We start from the raw sequence: 19,253 nt of genomic DNA, 5'->3' as shown, positions 1-19,253 counted from the left end.
CAGTTGAGCTCAGTGGCAAGTGTTCAGCACCTGTGAAAATCAGGCTGCAGGTATCTCAAGTTGAGCACCCCAAAAAACCCAGTTGCACTGCTGACTTGCCCAGCATCAAAGAGAACCCAGGTCTCCTGACTTAGGGCTTGTCTACGCTACAGAGCCTTTCCCAGTATACGCAAAAAGAAAAGGAGTACTTGTGGCACCTTAGAGACTAACCAATTTATTTGAGCATAAGCTTTTGTGAGCTACAGCTTATGCTCAAATAAATTGGTTAGTCTCTAAGGTGCCACAAGTACTCCTTTTCTTTCTGCTCACAGGCTTACAGCAGAGTTGCAAAATACACAGTCTTGGCCAGCTGAGCAAGACTCTTATTAGACAGGAGGGAAAGGGAGAGGGAAGAAATAAGGTGGGGAAGAAAGAACACATATGGTGTGTGGGACAAAGTCTCACATACCAGATGGTATTTGGGATTTAGCCAGAGCCAGTGGAGATGCCAATGTTATCTGGGTCCCTCTTTCTTGACCCAGTCTGGTCAGGCCATATCTCAGGATCAGGACAATGAAGGTCCAAGGTCACAGGAGATGGTGGGAGTGACAGCCATGATGGTGAAGCTTGGGCCTGAGTTAAGCTGGGAAGCAGGGCTTTGTCAGCCAGAGAGAATCAGAGAAGCAGCAAAGGGAGCAGAGCCACAGCAACAAAAGCCAGGGAGCAGACCTGCGCTGGGAGGAGAGCTGCAGCAACCAGAGCCAGAGAAGCAGCCCAGGGGGCTGGAGGCAGAGCAGCAGCAGTGCTGGGGCTGGAGCTGGGTGCGGTGAGCATCTGGGGAGAGCGAGGGGGGACTCTGGGCAGCAGGTCCAGTGCAGGGAGACACCCCCAGGCAGAAAGATGCCTTGCAGGCCAGGCTTGGAGGGGGAATGTAACCCCGCTAGAGAAGTGGGGGGGAGGCTGACGCTAGGAAGAAGGCCCTACCACCTCCAAAGCAAGTGTCCGACCTGTGGCATCCCTGCAGCACAGCCAGGGCCTGGGCAAGAGGCCTGGGATATGTGAGGAACAGACTGAACTGCCCTGACATTTCAGCGATGGCTATTCATGGTTCCCTGTGCCCACAGAGCAGGGTGATGGGTTTTCCTTTGACCTTTCCCATTTCCCCCCTTATTTTTTGTAATAAGTTGCTGTTTAATAAATTGTATTTGCTTTAAACTGTTTGTAATGATCAGTGGGTCAGGGAAGCATCCATAATGGGGACACCCTAGCCCCTGCCCTAAGTGATCATCACAATGTTGGGGGTCAAGCCCCCAGAAGTCCTGAGCCCAGCCTTGTTGGGGTTACAAGGACTCTGCCACACCAGAGCGTGGAAAGGGAGCCCTCAAGGTCAGGCAGGCCTCTGGGTAAAGGGAGTGAGGACTCAGCTCCTTTCGCTAGCCCTCTTCACCGGGGTAGTGTATAAGCTAGGAAAGTTCCCCACAATAGCAGGATGATTTAGTTGGTGTTGGTCCTACTTTGAGCAGGGGGTTGGGCTACATGACCTCCTGAGGTCCCTTCCAACCCTGATATTCTATGACCATTCCCCCTCTTGCACAGGTGTCCCCCCTGACGCCCCTTCGAACGCAATGGAGGGGAGGTTGGGGTAGGAGGATGAAGGGTTTGCTGTAACACAGGCACCATCTCTCCGAAGTAAGGTAAGTTAAGTTGGCCTGTCCACCGGCTGCTCCTCACCCCACTTTCCCCGTGCCAAGAACCCGAGACCCGCCCGCAGCCCCACCTCTCGCTCCCAACCTTGCCCGGCAGCTCCCCAGGCCTGCCCGGATCCGGGCCCCTCCCGGGGGCAGCCGGCCTAGCCAATCGGGTAGCTCCCCCGTAGCCTGGGGGCCGGGATGAGATCACTCCCGGCTCAGGCAGGCGGCCCCCACTGCTCCCAGCTGGTGCGGCGCTATCCTCCGCCTCTGCCCGCTTCTCCCGTGGAGTTCGCTGCAAGGCCTGCCTTGTCCGGCCGGCTCGGGGCCCTGGCCACTACCCCCCGTAGCAGGCGGGGGAAGAAACCGGCCGGTTCCGCTTCGTACTGCCGCCGCCGGCCCAGGCTGGGTGAGTGCTCGCGGGGCCATTGTTTGAATGAGGGGCTGGGCGGGGAGCAGCCCGCAGCTGCTGGAGGGAGAGAAACTGGGCCTGGCCAGGGAGGTGTTCAGCCGCCGTCGCTTGCGGTTCCCCTGCGAGTTTGCAAGGAGGGGGCTGCCCCATGCCTGCGGGAGGGGTGGGGTTAGCCAAAGCACCAGGGGAGTTAGGTACACACCGCCTAACTCCCCTGGGCGCTTTGGCTACCCCCACCCTAGAGCCACGCACCCCTTTATAGTGTATATCCTTCTTGCCACATTTATCGATGCCTATCTACTGGAGACACGCTGCAGTGTGTGTCTCATAAAAATCACTCATTAAGTTCACTGTGTGCTCAGTCTTAGCACCGCCAGGAGCTCTGCCTGGTTGCGGGACCGAGACATCCCTAGGAGCGTCTTGCTGGATTAGGAACATTTTAAGAGGGAGCAAAGAGCCGGCGTGGACCGCGCTGGTTTTCGGAACTGGAGGCCGCTTGGCGTGGCCCGCTGGGGCAGGAGGGAGTACTGTGGCGTTCAGTGCGGGAAGAAGCTGGCTAGCTGCTGTTTCTCTGTCACGCGCCTAGAGCAGGAGGGTTGCTGGCCAGAGCGAGCTTCCTGAGTGACTGAAGAGATGGGGAGGGATCCAAGGCACCAATATAAGATTCTCTGCCTAGGGTGTCCTGGGGAAAGGGAGGGCCACGCTTCACAATCCTCATCTAGACAGGAACCAGACCTGCTTGGGAGACTCTGCGTCCTGGTTAGGATACTCTGCTATCCACCACTGTGGGCACATGTTCTCTCCCCCACCCTATTATTGTTCCTGGAAGTAGCTGTGTCAGTAGCATGGTGCATGTGGCAATAGTGCTGGAAAATGCTGATTGCAGAGCTTTGGTGTCAGGCTGGGAAGGTGGTGCTTATAAAACTGCAGGCACACAGCGTGGGTTGAGTGGCATTGTTGCAGGCATAGGGTGGGCTCTTGACCCCAGACCTAGTTCCATCAGGGAGCTCTGTGTGTTCTTAGCCAGAAACAAATCCCTGTGTGAAGTTCCCACTGGGCAATGGGTGCCCATAAGTATGCCAGCTGGCTCCAGCGTTTGGGAAAATGGACATGTTCCAGCCATAACTGGATGAGAACCTTTGCCCAGAATTAAACCGAACACTATGTTCCAAAAAAGTTCAATTAAAAGGGACATTGTCAACTTGAAAGTTACATTTCTCTCTGAAAATACCTGCTGTACTTACAGATGACACTTCGATTCCTATTGGTGAAAGAGACAAGAGGGGGAAACAACTCTATTTCTTTTCCAGTTCATTTTGTGCATTTGACAACAATTGCCGTGTTGCTGGTTTCATTGTTTCGTTGCAATCAGATGCACTTCTCATCTTAAGGCTTAGCATGAGAACATCATTCCTAGTCTGTACTCCTCGGCAGGGCGCTCACTTATGACACGCTCTGTCCCAGATCCCAGTCTGCAGGAAACTCACCCCTTCACATCTTAATAGATCTGTAAGGCTAGGATGGATCACTGTGATCTAGTGTGGCCTGCATGACACAGATCTTAGAATTTCTCTCAGTGGTTGCTCATTAAACCCTATCTTCTGGGTGAGCAAATGTGCAAGTACTTATATGGCTCCCATCATCACGTTATGTGAGCACCTCTAACGCACTCGTCTTCACAAGTACCATCATCCTCATAGTCTCTCTGGCTGTTGGTCTCTAAATCACTTGACCAAGTCCCCCACTCTTCAGCATAGCAGGGAACTAAACCCAAATCTCCTGAGTCTCTGGCTAGCGCCCTAAGTGGTGGACAGTCCTTCCTGTGTACCAGGCCCTGCAAGAGGGTGCAAGGGGAGCTGAAACAGAAACTAAAGAGGCAGCTGGCAGGAGTGTGCAGAGTGGAAAGGCAAGGGTGGGCCTGAGCACGTTCATTGGTATTGGTCTCCGTTCCACCCCAAAGACCCTTCTGAACATGAGCCAAGACAACACGAACCCCTCTAATAGCTTTAAAGAAATAGGGATGTTTTCAAGTCAATACTATTTAAAGGGGGATCTTTAAAAAAAAAAATCCAGTTTCTGATAATTTGACAATTAGATTCAAGTGGACAGTATCCCTTTAAATGACCTCCCCCTCCCCTTGCCCCCCAGTTCTGAGGTGTGATGGGAAAAGTAGAGATGGCATCAGAGAAGTATTTCTAGCCCCACCGGAATAGTTTTCTAAGGCTCCTTAAAAAGGATAAAGTTTGGGCACTGAAACTCCAAGGCTCATCTGTCATTGGTCTGGAATTGGTGCTGGCTGTTCGTCCTTGCTCCAGGAAGAGGAAATTAGGAAGTCTTTCAGCATCCTGTTTTCTTGTGCCATGGCAGGAAGACTGGGGTTGGGGCCTGAGGGTGGAGAGAGCAAAGCTGGACTTTGGAGGAAGCCAGCTGGGAGGGGGAGAAGCAAAGATGGATGCAAGAGGAAGCCAGTCGCTCAGCATGGCTGTCTGGAAACTTGTGCAGACCGTGCTTCATTGATTAGTACAACTTCCTGGTACAAGTGTTAAGGGAACTGACTAGGGCCGTGCTCCTCTTGACCTGCTGCTTACAAAAAGGAAGAAAGAAGAGGAGCAAAATATAGACCCTGGACTTCAGAAAAGCAGACTTAGACTCACTTAGGGAACTGATAGACAGGATCCCCTGGGAGGCTAATATGAGGGGGCAAGGAGTCCAGGAGAGCTGGCTTTATTTTAAAGAAGCCTTATTGAGGGCACAGGAACAAACCATCCCGAAGTGCAGAAAGCATAGCAGATATAGCAGGCAACCAGCTTGGCTTAACAGTGAAATCTTCGGTGAACTTAAACTCAAAAAGGAAGCTTACAAGAAGTGGAAATTTGGACAGATGACTAGGGAGGAGTATAAAAATATTGCTAGAGTATGCAGGGGTGTAATCAGGAAGGCCAAAGCACAGTTGGAGTTGCAGCTAGCAAGGGATGTGAAGGGTAACAAGAAGGGTTTCTACAGGGATGTAAGCAACAAGAAGAAGGTCAGGGAAAGTGTGGGACCCTTACTGAATGGGGGAGGCAAAGTAGTGACAGATGTGGAAAAAGCTGAAGTACTCAATGCTTTTTTTGCCTTGGTCTTCACAGACAAGGTCAGCTCCCAGACTGCTGCACTGGGCAGCACAGCATGGGGAGTAGGTGAGCAGCCCTCAGTGGTGAAAGAACAGATTAGACTATTTAGAAAAGCTGGACATGCGCAAGTCCATAGGTCCAGATCTAATGCATCCAAGGGTGCTGAGGGAGTTAGCTGAAGTGATCGCAGAACCATTGGCCATTATCTTTGAAGATTCGTGGCGATCGGGGGAGGTCTCGTACAATTGGAAAAAGCCAGATATAGTGCCCATATTTTAAAAAGGGAAAAAAGAGAACCTGGTGAACTACAGACCAGTCAGCATCATTTCAGTCTCTGGTAAAATCATGGAGCAGGTCCTCAAGGAATCCGTTTTGAAGCACTTGGAGGAAAGGAAGGTGATCAGGAACAGTCAACATGGATTCATCAAGGGCAAGTCATGCCTGATCAACCTGATTGCCTTCTATGATGAGATAACTGGCTCTATGGATATGGGGAAAGCAGTGGATGTGATATATCTTGACTTTAACAAAGCTTTTGATACGGTCTCCCACAGTATTCTTGCCAGCAAGTTAAAAGAAGTATGGATTGGATGAATGGACTCTAAGGTGGATATAAAGCTGCCTAGATTGTCGGGCTCAACGGGTAGTGATCAATGGCTCGATGTCTAGTTGGCAGCTGGTATCAAGCAGAGTGCCCCAGGGGTCGGTCCTGGTGCCGTTTTTGTTCAACATCTTTATTAATGATCTGGATGATGGGATTAATTGCACCCTCAGCAAATTTGCAGATGACACTAAACTGGGGAGAGAGGTAGGTATGATGGAGGGTAGGGATAGAGTCCAGAGTGACCTTGACAAATTGGAGAATTGGGCCAAAAGAAATCTGATGAGGACAAGTGCAGAGTCCTGCACTTAAGAAGGAAGAATGCCATGCACTGCTACAGGCTGGGGACTGACTGGCTAAGCAGCTGTTCTGCAGAAAAGGACCTGGGGATTACAGTGGATGAGAAGCTGGATATGAGTCAGCGGTATGCCCTCGTTGCCAAGAAGGCCAATGCCATATTGGGATGTATTAGAAGGAGCATTACCAGCAGATTAAGAGAAGTGATTATTCCCCTCCATTCGGCACTGGTGAGGCCACATCTGAAGTATTGTGTCCAATTTTGGTCCCCCCACTACACAAGGGATGTGGACAAATTGGAGAGAGTCCAATGGAGGACTATGAAAATGATTAGGAGGCTGGGGCATATGACTTATGAGGAGAGGCTGAGGGAACTGGGGTTATTTAGTCACAGAAGAGAAGAGTGAGGGGGGATTTGATAGCAGCTTTCAATTACCTGAAGGGCGGGTTCCAAAGAGGATGGAGCTTGGCTGTTCTCAGTGGTGGCAGATGACAGAAGAAGCAGCAATGGTCTCAAGTTGCAGTGGGGGAGGTCTAGGTTGGATATTCGGAAACACTATTTCACTAGGAGGGTGATGAAGCACTGGAATGGGTTACCTAGGGAGGTGGTGGAATCTCCATCCTTAGAGGTTTTTAAGGCCCGTCTTGACAAAGCCTTCGCTGGCATGATTTAGTTGGTGTTGGTCCAGCCTTGAGCAGGGGATTGGACTAGACAATCTCCTGACGTCTCTTCCAACCCATATATTCTATGATTGGGAGTTCTGGTAGCTCACAGCATTGTCCTGGCACTTAACTAAGGGGAGGTGCCAGGTCTGTAGTGTGCAGACCCTTCAATAACAAAGTGCTTGGGTTTATTTGATTGCCTAAGTGGTTTTCAGAACTGATTGGCCAGAGAGAGCATACTCCAAGGTCTATTCAGAACATGTAGGCTGAGCCTGGCAGGCCCCTCCACTCTCCTCCCACACTCCACAAACGAGATCAATGGAGGCATTATTTACACGCCAGGTTTTGACACACAGAGATCAATCCCTGCCTGTGCTTTTGGCCAGAGGCAGCCAGATGACACTGATTTCTCTCCCCCCCCCGCCCCAAATGAGTTTGAAACAGATGCTTCATTCAGATCCAGGATGTATAGAAGGGATGAGTGCACCGTAGAATGATTGCCTCTTCATCAGCTTATTAAGCACCAGTCACTCAGTGGCACCTGAAATAATGGAGAGAGAAAAGAGCCTCTTCCAGAGGTCGGGGGCAGGAAAAACAATGTCCAGGGCCTGGCAGGAGTGGTGTAGGGGTCTGAGCCTCACGTGTGATAGGTTAGTGCTATCTGGACACACATGATCAGCTTAGGCCTTCCAAGGCAGGTAAATGGGAGCCACCTGTGTGGGGAACTTTCAGGGAAGACCATAAAACCTCAAGGCCCTGCTTGCCCGACCTGGCTGAGCTGGGCTAGATTGGCCCTTAGTGCCTTCAGGCATGCTGCATGGGCGCAGGGGCCATTCTCTACTGTCCTCAGAGAGAGTGGGGTGAGCCTTGTGGCCCATTCTCCTCCCACCCTCTTCCAGGCAGCCAGCAGCCATAGGGCAAAAAGAAGGGGGCAGAGCCTGCATTTTTAGCCCCACTATGGCTGGGCCCTTTGCATGGGCTCCTTGCTTTACTTTAGGTCCCCAGGCAGAGGCTGGCTGCAGCTTGGTCCTAGCAATCTCAGAACACTTTTCCTAGGAAGTTACACTCAGGTATTCTTGATCTAAACTCCCCTGGTGTCCAGTCTGTCCTGTCAATGTGTGTGCACAAGTTGGCTGCTGCCCTGCACGCCAGAGGTGGATTTTGTAGCCCCGCTGAAATGGGAGGAGCTAGAGGAATATAAATGCCCATGGTCCAGCCTAGCTGGGCCCCCCATGCATTCCTTCTTGATCACCAATAGCTGTGGAACCTCACCAATAACTGAAGGGGTTGCCAGAGCCAGGGTATCGCAGCCAGGTCTGTGTAGCTGGAGGTAGAGTAGGGGTGCAGAGCTGGGGCTGGGTCCCTGCACACCTCAGCCCAGATTTTCAAACTCCGATACCAATACTTATTTGTTGTGGTAATGCCTAGGACCTGCAGTCATAGGTTAGGGCCCCATTCTGCTAGGTGCTGTATTATGACTGGGTTTGACTCACTCCTGCTGGCTTTCCTGGGGATTAGCTCTGTATGCAGGTGTACTCTCTTGTCTCACCAAGTGATGATCTCACCACCATCACTTCTGCTCCAGGGACTCATGTCACTCCCAGGATCGCAGAATCCTCTTCATGACACAGCCCTTCAGCCATGCCACACTCCATGCTCCCCCGCTTCCAGAGGCCAGTATCACAGTCATAGAATCATAGACTTTAAGGTCAGAAGGGACCATTATGATCATCTAGTCTGACCTCCTGCACAACACAGGCCACGGAATCTCACCCACCAACTCCTGTAACAAACCCTTAACTTATGTCTGAGCTATTGAAGTCCTCAAATCATGGTTTAAAGACTTCAAGGTGCAGAGACTCCTCTAACAAGTGACCCGTGCCCCACGCTGCAGAGGAAGGCAAAAAACCCCAAGGGCCTCTGCCAATCTGCCCTGGGGGAAAAATGTCTAATCCTTTTTTGAATCCTCCTAAACTCTTGGCCTCAGTGATACCTTGTGGCAGTGAGTTCCACGGCTAACTATGCCTGGTGTAAAAATATGTTTCTTTTTATCAGTTGCACATTGGTTGGCTATCAGCCTTATGCGACATCCCTTGTTCTTCCCTCAGTCCAGCCATGGTCTCAGTGTCGAGTGGGGGCAGGGGGGACCCAGGCTCACTCAGAACTCCGGGTCCTGGCACAGGGACCCTGTAGGTGGCTGCCACTTGCTGCGTTCCCACCGACTCCTCTGTAGATCTCCCTGGGCCACTTCCCCTTGGCCCCAGACCTCTCTTTGCCCTTGCTTCAGGGCCTCAGCCTGCATTTCCCTGCAGCCCACCAGGAGCTACCTTTAACTCCCCGGGTCTCTGCCTGCAGCACTGCTATGTCCAGTGTGCTTGCTGCCCTCCGCCTGCAAGGTAGCCAGTCCACCTTCCTCCTCAAGCTTCAGGGGGTGACAAGCTGCTCTATACTGCAGCTCTTCTTATATGGGCCTGTCCGGCCCTGATTGGCTGCTCTTATAAGCCCTTCTGTGATTGGCTGCCTCCTACACACCATCCCCCTTAAGACCGGCTGCCCTCGGGGGAGAGGGTATTACTTTCCCTGCTTCCCCTGCAGTTGTGTCCGCAAGACATCCTTCTCCTGCCTCAATTTCTCTACCATGAGGAACTGGCTATTCTGCTCCATGGTGTCCCTGGTTTTCCCTCTCTGTCCTTTTGCATTATCTTGTGCTATTCGCAAGGCCAGCACGGTGGCTTTCAGTTTTTCCCATAACCCTGGCCCTTACTCCGCAGGCTTTCCCAGTATCCCTTTTCCCAGGGTGTGAGCCCCTACCACAGCTTGTCCTGCTACAGTGTGGATTCCCTTGTCTCTCTGGGTCCTCTCCATCCCAGTCGTCATATCCATCATCTCCCTACCAGCCCCTGCTGAGTGTGGGAGATGGCCCCCTGCCTGGTCCATGGTCATCACTGCCACATTCCTCTTGGCAGTCCCTGGCCTAGCCGGATTCCTGGGCAGCCCTCTTCTATCCCACCTTCTCCTAAGGGGGCAGTGCTGTTTGATATGGCCCTCTTCATGGCACCGGAAGCAAGTCCTTTGCCTTCCCTTGGCCATGTTCCTCTCATTGTTCTTCCCTTGCTCAGCCCTTTCCCCTGGGTTAGCTTCGGCCCTGCAACTAAGAGGGCACTTCCTCCTCAGGTGCCCCTGTTGCCCACAGACCCAGCATGCCCATCCCTGCCCTGTTCTCCTCACAGGTAGGACTCTTTGGGCCCTCACTTCTTCCCAGTCTCCGGGAGAGGCTTCTGTCCCCTAACCTCTCTCAAATAGTCTTTCCAATTCCCCTTGTATCAGGGGCAGCAGTCAAACAGTCTGAGTCTCTCACTGAGTCCCCTTCCCTCAGGGGTGACGGAATACCCATATTCGCCAACACTTGTAACAGGGTTGACTCACCACTGCAGCGCCTCCTGATGGCTGTCCTGGGGATTAGCTATATATGCTAGTGCGTCCCCCTCTGGTGGCATCTTCCCACTGTCAATTCTGCTCCAGGGACCCACATTGCTCCCAGAACCACAGCACCCTGCTTGTGACACAGCCCTTCAGCTGTACCACACTCCTTGTTCCCCCCTTCCTGGGGACAGTATTACAGTGTAGCCACTTCCCCAGTGGTGAGTGGGACACAGGCCCACCCACTACTCCAGGTCACGGGCCAGGGGCCCTGTAGATGACCGCCACTTTCTGTGTCCTTGCTGACTCCTCTGTAGATCTCCCTGGGCCAATTCCCCGCAGCCCTAGCACCCTCTTTGCCCTTGTCTCAGCCTGAGAGATCCCTGCACCCTGCCAGGAGCTGCCTTTAGTTCCTTGGGTCTCTGCCTGCAGCACTGCTATGTCCAGGGTGCATTCTGCCCTCTGCCTGCAAGGTAGCCAGTTCATCTCCCTCCTCAAGCTCCAGGGGGGTGACTGAAACTGCACTGTACTGCAGCTCTTATATGGGCCTGTCCGGCCCTGACCGGCTGCTCCTATAAGCCCTTCTGTGATTGGCTGCCTCCTATGCATCCTCCCTAGGGCACTATTAACCCCTGAGAGCCCAGTGTGGGGCAGGCGCCCCATCACATTTATTAACACAGGACAAAAAGTGGTCCCTCTCCCCTTATTTAGGTCCATCAATGGCTATTAGCCAGGATGGGTAGGAATGGTATCCCTAGCCTCTGTTTGCCAGAAGCTGGGAAAGAACGACAGGGGATGGATCACTTGATGATTACCTGTTCTGTTCATTCCCTCTGGGGCACCTGGCACTGGCCACTGTCGGAAGACAGGATACTGGGCTAGATGGACCTTTGGTCTGACCCAGTAGGGCCATTCTTATGTTCTTAAGAGTGTACACACTTTGGTACTCACTCTGTGTGTGCATGTGCATGCAGCCCTCTCCCCAATGCCTCTGTCCATGTCATGTGCAGCTGAAAGTCTCTTTATGCGCGGCGTTCGAGATCATGCTTCCCAGGGCGCCATCCTACACAACCAGTGTCTGGGATTCTCCACCAATCCTCCTCTGAGCCCCTCCCCTCCCCTCCATCCTGGGCTCCCTCTCCACAGGGAACTGCCCCTGGTTCAGCCAGGCCCAGGGCACTTGAGAGCACGTCATTACTGCTGCTGCTCCTTCTGGTGTTCCTTTGGTGAGGAAACCCATACCAGGCCTTACCTTGTCCCTGGGCTCCGTGATCATGGGTGTCGATCAGGGTGTTACCTTCAGCCCAGCTTCAGAGACCCAGCTAGAGAGAAGAAGGGCCAGAGCTGGAGTGGGAGGGGATGAGGAGCCTGGCTGGGCTCAGGAGCCAGACCCCTGCCCCTTACCCACGGCTCAGCAGGAGGGGACATCTGAGCAGCTGCTGCTGGTGCAGATGCTGGTGCAGACTGTGGTGCAGCCACAGCCCAGTAGAGAATAGTTTCCACTCTCTCCACCCCACCTCTCTGCTGAGCCCATAGGTCTGGACTTCTGCTCTCCCCCAGCCTGCAGGCCCCAAACTGATGGGAGCCTTGAACTGTTCTCTCCCTCACCCCCAAAGATCCCCAAATGGGATGTGTTGCGGGGGAAGCAGGAGAAGAGAGGGAGAGAAGTGGACAGTTCCCCAATGTGGGGGAATGCCTAAGTGGGGAAGGGGTGAAATGCCAGTGACGAAGGATTATCCAGTGGGTAGGGCACTAGCCTAGAACTTGGGAGACTTGAATCTAACTCCCTGCTCTACTACAGACATCCTGTGTGACCCTGGGCTAGTCACTTAGTCTCTCCGGTCCCCGTCTGTACAATGGGGACAAAAGCACTGCCCTACCTCAGGGAATGTTGTAAGGTTATGCACATTAGGCACTCGGATCCTGTGGTCATGGAGCTGTTTACGTACCTTAGATGGCGAGATTTCCAAAGTGTTGGGAAAGGACAATTCCCAAAGCAGTGTAGGGGTCCCCAGGGATGCACGGTGGGGAGTTAATGGGCAGAAGAGGGGTGGCTTCATAAATGTGTTTCTCTTATAAAATGTCTGCCTTTAGCTAAATAAATACTGCATTTCAAGAGGCACATTCTGCACTGGGACAAGTAGCCTATTGCTAGTGAACTTGTTATTCCTGGCCCCTAGACTCTGGTGAAAGGATAATTTGCCTCCCTCCCCAAAGAACAAGTTTGACACCCCTTCTGTAGCCCCGCCTCTCCTAGCATTCCCTGCTGTGCTGGCCCCATTCTAGGCTAAAATCAGGCAGAGACTGATCTCTTAAAATGCCAGCCTGGCCTATTGCAGTTTGGAAACAGACTATTCCTTGCTGGTTTTTCTCTTGCTGCTGGGGGAGGGTAAGGGTTGGAACCAGGAATGGATGAAAGAATCTGTCCCAGTGTAGGGGGTTTTGGATTGCCAGAGAGAAACTATTGGGGCTAGCACAAATCCTCACCTCTCCTCTGAGAGAAATACTTTAAAGGAGATCGGGTAAAGGCAAAAGGAAAATCTTCCTTCAGACATTTTTGAAACCTTGGTGCATAATTTTAAACACATGGATAAGGGCAGATTGGTTAGGTTGTTTTCTTGTTGGATCATTTCCACTTAAGAGTTGGCCAGGGCAGAACTTTCAGTTCAATATGCAGGATACAAATGCAGTGTTGCCAGTCCTTGCAATATTGGATGTTTTACTTACAGCTCCAGCTTCTGGAGACAAGGATTATGAAGGAATCCCATCTTCCTATTTTTAAATGAGAGTTTCTAGCCCTCGTGGTTGCAGAGAAGCTTGAAAATGTGACCCGAGTGCATCTTAAAGGTCAAAATCCAGAGGGCAAAGAACTCCAGTTTTTTTAATCCCCTGATTTTTAAACCAGTCTTAGGATTGTTGGGGCCCTGATTCATGATTTTTGAACATTTGGAGTTGTCCTGTGCAAATGATGGGTTTTAATACCTGAACTAAAAAGTGGATTATGCCTGAGCTGGTAACTTCACGGCACTTCCTAATGAGCAAGTGTCCTCTTCACAAACCACCGCAGCTGACACTAAGTCCCCCACATGTTCATGATCTCAGCGGAGAGGCCGAATTCCCCTTTCAGCCTAGCTTTGGTCTCTTCGTGTTTGTGCTGGGAGAACCTTGCTCTGCTCTGAAGCCAGCTGGAGGACTTCAGTGTCGAGGTGCCACACGGATTCCTTTGCTCCAGCACTCTAACCATGTACAATACAAATCAGTAAAGGAAACCATTATTAATTTGCTTTTCCTGTGCTGGTAGGAGCATCAGTTGGACAAGCCACACTTCCCTAGGAAGAGCAGGTTGAGGGAGCAAGAGCATGTAACTGGAGCTCTGCAAATCTGTGGCTATCTGCTTTACAATCGTGGATATCTGCATCCGCAGACCTCATACACTTGGGGCAAGCTTGTCTAAGAGGTGTGCTGTGCACTGGCTTAGCATGTGTGAGCATAACTCTCTCTAGTAGCAACTATAATGCCCTGCTACTTAAGTGTGGTTCATGGTTATTCTTTTCGCTCAAGTGGTTCTTGTGCAGAAGGTGTTAGGTTTGATTCCTTTGGGTGCTTAGAGGATCTATGCAAAGGGGATAGGTTCTTTTCATATCACATGATGCTTTCTAGGGAGTAAAGTACTCTTCTGAAATGGAGGTAGAAATTCTGTATCTCTCTAAAAATGGAGTTCACTAGTAAATAGTGCATGGTAACTAGTGATTTATGCTCTGTGTGGTTTGTATTTAGTTTACTAAACAGCACACGCTCTGTGAAAGTGTGTTAACCAAGATTTTAAATTGTTTACATGTTTGGTGAAGTGACTTCATCTGTTTATATACTGTTCAGGGTCAGATTCTGATATAGGGTTGCCAGGTATCTGGTTTTCGACTGGAATGCCTGGTCGAAAGGGGATCCAGGCTGCTCTGGACCGGAGCATTAAAAGTCTGGTCAGCTGCGCAGTGGGGGCCTGGGGCTAAGGCACGCTCCCTGCCTGCCCTTGCTCTGCGCGGTTCCTGGAATTGATCACCAGGTCCCTGTAGCCCCTAGGTGCTGGGGCAGCCAAGGATTGGGAGGCTTCGTGCGCTGCCCCTGCCCCGAGAGCCAATGGGAGCTGCAGAAATGGCAGGGAACCGCAACCAATGAGAGCTGTGGGGGGCAGTGTCTGCATGCACAAAGGCAGCGCGCACCATGCAGAGTCTTCTGACTGCCCGTACGCTTAGAGGCTGCAGAGATCTGGTGGCTGCTTCCTCGGAGCCATGGTAAGTGCCGCCAGGACTCTGCACCCCATCCTGCACCCCAAACCCCTCATCCCTGGCCCCACTCCAGAGCCCACACCCCTACCCGCACTCCGAACCCCTCAGCCCCAGCCCGGAGCCCTGTCCTGCATCCCAAACCCCTCATCCCTGGCCTCACCCCAGAGCCCAGACTCCCAGCCAGAGCCCTCACCCCCCCGCATCCCAACCCTCTGCCCCAGCCCGGAGCACCCTCCTGCACCCCAAACCTCTCAACCCCAGCCCACTCCAGAGCCTGCATCCCCAGCCTAGAGCCCATACCCCATCCTACACCCCAACCCCCTGCCCCAGCCTGGTGAAAGTGACAGAGAAAGGGGGGATGGAGTGAGCGGGGGCAGGACCTTGGAGAAGGGCCAGGGCATGGGCGGGGCCTTAGAGAAGGGGCGGGGCAGGTGTGTTCCGTTTTGTGTGCTTAGAAAGTTGGCAACCCTACCAAAGTAATATCTTTACGGCACAAATAAGGTCCATTCGCTTCAATGGGACTTGATCAGGAAGTTAGTTCCAGCTCAGTGTGGGTGTGCCAGAATCTGTCCCTGAGACAGGGTGACCACCCAGCCCTTATTTTAAGATGTATTCCCATGGTATATTTCAGTTCTGATACATTACATTTCAAACAATAAATTGAAGCTTATGATAATTGCACTGTATACTTGGGAGCAGTAGACATGTACACTTGAGAGAAGAAATACATATGCTAAGAGAATTGTGTCTCTCTAAAATGTCCCTTTAAAATTAAGGATTCTCCTCCCCCTTTTGTTTAATGTTTTCCTTTAATTTTCCATTCAACAAAGGTGGCCCCCTCACCCTGAGATTCCCTGGAGCCTCCTGCAGGCTAAAGGAATTCTTAAAAATACAGTCAAACAGGACAAAGTCCCCGATTCAGCCACTCTGTGAAACAAATAACAAAATCTTCCTCCAGGCAACCCAATACCGGTTTAAGATCACTGGACTGCAGTATGCCTCGCAGGACCGCAGCCCTGGGCTTTGTGGGACCAAGGTGTGGCCTGGTTCTGGCATCAGCAATGCCCTCCTTGAAAAGGCTATCTGGAAATATCATGGGCTGTGAGATCCAGTGCTAATTAAGTGTAGAATGTGACTGTAATTGTTCATGGGAGCGTGGCACTAATTTATATGGCTGTGCTGGCTGTGATTTATACTGCTGTATAAATCATGTATTTCCCTAAACTGTGGACTGGAAACACTTACATGTCCAGGATATGTAAACTGGAGATTATATCCCGGAGCACTGATTTACATACACACATGACCTTCATTTCTCATGCAGAGTGAACAGTGTTTGGCCTTCAGTGTCTGGAGGGTTAGAACTTAAACCTGTGTGTTCCCCTAGAGCAGGGGTTCTCAACCTTTTTCTTTCTGAGGCCCCTCAACACGCTATAAAAGCTCCACGGCCCACCTGTGCCACAACAACTCTTTTCTGCATATACAAGCCAGGGTCAGTGTTAGGAATGGCAAGCAGGGCAATTGCTCAGGGCCCCATACCACAAGGGTATGGATGGCCCCATAACTTCATAAAGCTAAGTTGCTCAGGCTGTGGCTTCAGCCTGGGTGGTGGAGCTCAGAGCCCGGTCTGCAGACCTGCATGGCTGGGCTTCGGCTTTCTGCCCTGGGCCCTAATGAGTCTAATGCCAGCCGTGCTTGGTGGACCCCCTGAAACCTGCTCATGGCTCCCTTGGGGGCCCCAGACCCCTGGTTGGGAACCACTGCCATATCATCAGAGTGGGTCACTGTGACTTAGATGTTAATTATTGAAGCCTGACATTCCCTGTGTGCAGTGGGCATTATCTGTCTCTTACAGATGGGACCCTGAGACACAGAGAGGTGAAGTGACTTGCCTGAAATCACACAGCAAGTGGCAGAAGGACATTTGAAACCCAGAAATCCTGACTTCTAGTCCCCTGTGCAGATCAAGCTCCCTCCCTAAGCTGGGAACAGACCCCAGGAGTCCTGGTCTCCATCTAACCACTAAACACAGTGCCTCCCATGCTTCCTCTCCCTTTGCTATCTATGAAAGAAAAAAGGTCCCTTCTGTAACCCTTCTGCCAGGCCAAGTTGATAGCAGCAAGGGCCGGGTTCAGTACACAGGGGTTCCCTCTCATCAAAGCAAATACAAAACTGGCTCGAGCCCCCACCCAGTGACCTGGGAAAATCTTACACACCCCCTGGGCGCCTCAAAGAGGCAATACTTCCCCTCTCGCAAGCACAGAGTCTCGGTGTAGTAGAGAATCTTTAATAACATGAGGTAAACAACATCAGCATTAAATTGGGGAAACACCACAACTAGTGTTCATTAACCAAACCATGAGCAAAGACCCACCCCAGAAAATTGGGCCACACCCCTTCCCTTGAGTCCCAGAACCCAAACGTCTCTTGAGTCCAGCAATCCTCAAATCACCCAAAATCCAAAAAGTCCAGCCCCAGAGTTCAAAAGTTCATCTGCATAGTGTTACTCCCCAGTCTGGCTAAAATGTGCCTGTGTGTGGGGGAAAGAGGTAAGGGGTACCTTACGTGTCCTGAAGCTGACTGCCCCACAGGGCTCTGCTCTGCTCTGCTTCACCACGACCGGCTCAGCTCTGCACAGCTCGCCGTCTCACGAACACACCGCTGTCTCATGAACAGCTCTGCTCCACCACGACCGGTTCCACTCTGCTCAGCTCGCCGTCTCACGAACAGCTCTGCTCAGCTCGCTGTCTCACGACCGGCTCCACTCTGCTCAGCTCGCCATCTCACGAATGGCTCCGCTCTGCTCACCGTCTCACGAACAGCTCTGCTCAGCTCGCCATCTCACAAACAGCTCCGCTCTGCCAGCCTATCCACGAACAGCACCACTGCACTCTAGATCTTCCGGCTCCCCACTACTTGACACAGCGCTCAGTGATTTCAGCTCATAGTAGTGGGGGCCTTAGTGCTGGTGCACCATAAGGCCAAAGTGAATGCAGCACAGTACCTGTAGCAAGACTCTTAATAGACCCAAAATTAGCTCTGACATTCCACAGTGGAGAGAGACAGAGGTGCAGTTGGTGCTTCAGGCCCTCACAAAGGGGCCCACACCACCAGGTACTAATACCTGTCTCAAGTCTCTCTCCCTTCACAGAGTTTTGGAACCCGTGTCCCTTGCCTAGCGAGTGCTACTCAGTTGATGGTGAGTCCCTCCATCATAACAAAAGGCCAAGTACAGTTCCAAGCACAGTTCCCATAATCAGGGTAATAACAATTTACTCTTCCCGCCCCAATAACAAAGACACTGGGGATCCCACAACAGCCAAAGTGACCATTTGGGCAGTTATGGCCTCATTCTGGGTGGGGTGGGTGTGCCTATGCAAATTGAGATCAGCCCCTGAAGTTCTTTTCCACTACTTGCCACACCTCACCACCAGATGTCAGGGTGGAGCCCATCCTGACTCTGCTTACACTTCCTTTCATGGGGATTGTGCAAAAAGGTAGACCCCCAGATCCTTAGGACTGCTTTGTAAGTGTCAGTGTGCTGGATGGGTATGAAATTAAGAACTGGTTAGTTGCATGTTTGTTTGTGTTTTTGCTTCTGGACATGTACACATAGATTGCTAAGCCCCACTAAATTAGCTCACCAACATCAAATTAAATCTAAAGAGACTCGCCATTAACAGCCACTGTAAGCAGAGAGGCTCCACCATTGCCACCTTTAGCGAAAGCTTTATGTAGTGCCATAAAGGCCAATGTGCCTGGGCTGCTGGACCAAAGAGGGGAGCAAAATCCAGAGGTGATAGCCCCTCAGTGAGAATGTCCTGCCTCAGCTGTTCAGATCTAGGGATGATGAGTGCAAGAGCTGATTGCAATGGTGCATAAGGGGAGAGGCACTTACGTGGGTAGCTTTGACCCAAATCAAGGCGGGCTTTACAGTCACTTGGAGCCTAGATACCATGGTGACTGTTGCTGTGTTATTGCCTAAGATCATGAAGTCAATGCGTCAAGACCATGAATGGCATTCAGAAGCCAAGGTTGATGTTAATACCAATGTACCCGAGATCACTTATCCACTGACTTTTTAAAAAACTCCTGCACCCCAATCTGGGGCTATGCTGGTTATGTACTATGTATATATCTTGTGAACCTTTCATAATTTAAGCCTGACCCCAGATGTACAGTACCTTCCTTCTTAACTTGTGTAAATTTGATTTTAAACATAAACTTTAATAACATTTTTATTCTCTGCGGCTAATGCAGCTGAGAAAGTATGATATTGGAATAGAGTGGTTACTGGGAGAAACCTATCTAGCCCAACCTGGAGATCCCCCAGCAGTCTGGATCCCTCTGCTGAGGCTGACATATCAGAGAACTGTCACTCCAAAACCAGATGGGCTGGGGGGAGTTACTGCTGGCTACTGGCACCATCTGGGACTCTGGGAGAAACTGAGGGTCTAGAAGGACTTCTGGTACTCCTTCAGTCAAGGGAGCAAGCACCATCCCTGCACTTCTCCCATATGCTTCCACAAATCAGCCAGCATCACCTCCACCTCACTGGGGGTGTCTCAACCAGTTTGCTGTCAGCTGGACACAGGGAAAGCAAATGTACTGCACCATCTGGGGGTGTGTGAAAATAAGTCTTAGAGCTGGGGTTCACCTGTGTACTGATAGCACTGCACCCTGCAGTGGTATCTGCTCTATCGGCCTCAGCTGTACTTCAAGTAGGAGGGATGGAGAGGTACGGCCCTGAAAAACCTTGTGTGGGTGAGACGTTACCCATCGCCACCCCAATAGATG

General features: G+C 51.5%; 1 protein-coding gene across 3 annotated transcripts in view; it reads left to right on the top strand.

Moving 5' to 3' along the window:
* The first annotated feature begins 1,868 nt into the window (after positions 1–1,868).
* The window catches only part of CD276 (CD276 molecule), an 82,329-nt gene continuing 64,944 nt past the window's right edge, over positions 1,869–19,253 (top strand). The window contains exon 1 of one of the 3 annotated variants that reach the window (XM_074965863.1): positions 1,869–2,076. The gene's annotated coding sequence lies outside the window, so the exon portion shown is untranslated. The remainder of the gene's footprint in view (positions 2,077–19,253) is intronic. The other 2 variants (XM_074965862.1, XM_074965864.1) reach the window with 2 other exon arrangements.

Source organism: Natator depressus, chromosome 10 (assembly GCF_965152275.1).
Source record: "Natator depressus isolate rNatDep1 chromosome 10, rNatDep2.hap1, whole genome shotgun sequence".
Taxonomy (NCBI): Eukaryota; Metazoa; Chordata; order Testudines; family Cheloniidae; genus Natator; species Natator depressus.
This window is presented reverse-complemented; position numbering and strand designations above follow the sequence as displayed.